We start from the raw sequence: 978 nt of genomic DNA, 5'->3' as shown, positions 1-978 counted from the left end.
AAAGGGATTGTTGATGATCAGTTGGAATGGAAATAAAAACGAGATTAATTTTATTTATTTTTATTTTGTTCTCATATTACTGAAAATCATACCCACGCTGGGTAAACACCAAAGTCACTGTTTAAAGTGAGGTATGTCTCTTTGTCTCTCTTCCCTGTGTGTATTCATTATCTTCATTTATTCATTAATGGGATGCTGGGCCCGTATTAATTTTCCTTTCCTCATTGTCCATGAGATGGTGTTGGTGAGCTGCCTTTCCGACCCACTGCAGTCCGTGGGCTGTAAATAGTCAGTGCTTAGGACCGTGTGCTTTCATTTGTTTGAGGCTTTGTAGTGAGTGATATAACTGCATGGCTGGCATATCCATTTCAAAGGGCAATTGAGAGTCAAATGCATTCCTGGAGTCACATGTAAGCCCGACCAGCTGAAGGTGATAAATTTCATTCCCTGAAGGACATTAGAATGCTTGGTAGGAAATTTCTGGCAATTGACAATGGTTTCATAGCTTCATGTAACTTTATTGAATTCAACTTCCACCATTTGCCGTGGTGGGTTTCGATTCCGGGGTGGGCATCAGCACTTGGGTCCCTGGATTAATAAACTGGAAATAATACCACACAAACATCACCTTCCCAGCATTCCAGCCATCGCCACTGGCAATAGTGATGTTGATGTGGTGTGGCTGTGATTGAAGCACAGGGGCTAAGGAATGATTTTGCAAAACATACCATCCTTCTTAATGTTGTGTTTATTAGAAGATTAGAGGATCGGAAGAGCCCTTGGCGAAAATGAACTGGGTGTCTTTCATCATGAGTCACGAACAGATTCCATACCAGGCAGCAAGTAGTCATCACAGTAAATTGCGTACTGTCCTTCATTGCAAAATGAACCAAGTATAGCCTTGAAGGCACATTCCTGCCATCGAAAAGTGTTGTTCAAAAAGTACTTGGGGAACTATGTGCAGATTATCTCTCCTTT

Source organism: Chiloscyllium plagiosum, unplaced genomic scaffold (genome assembly GCF_037043375.1).
Source record: "Chiloscyllium plagiosum isolate Xiang-an unplaced genomic scaffold, Cpla_swu_hap1 HiC_scaffold_166, whole genome shotgun sequence".
In the NCBI taxonomy this organism is placed as follows: domain Eukaryota; kingdom Metazoa; phylum Chordata; class Chondrichthyes; order Orectolobiformes; family Hemiscylliidae; genus Chiloscyllium; species Chiloscyllium plagiosum.
This window is presented reverse-complemented; position numbering follows the sequence as displayed.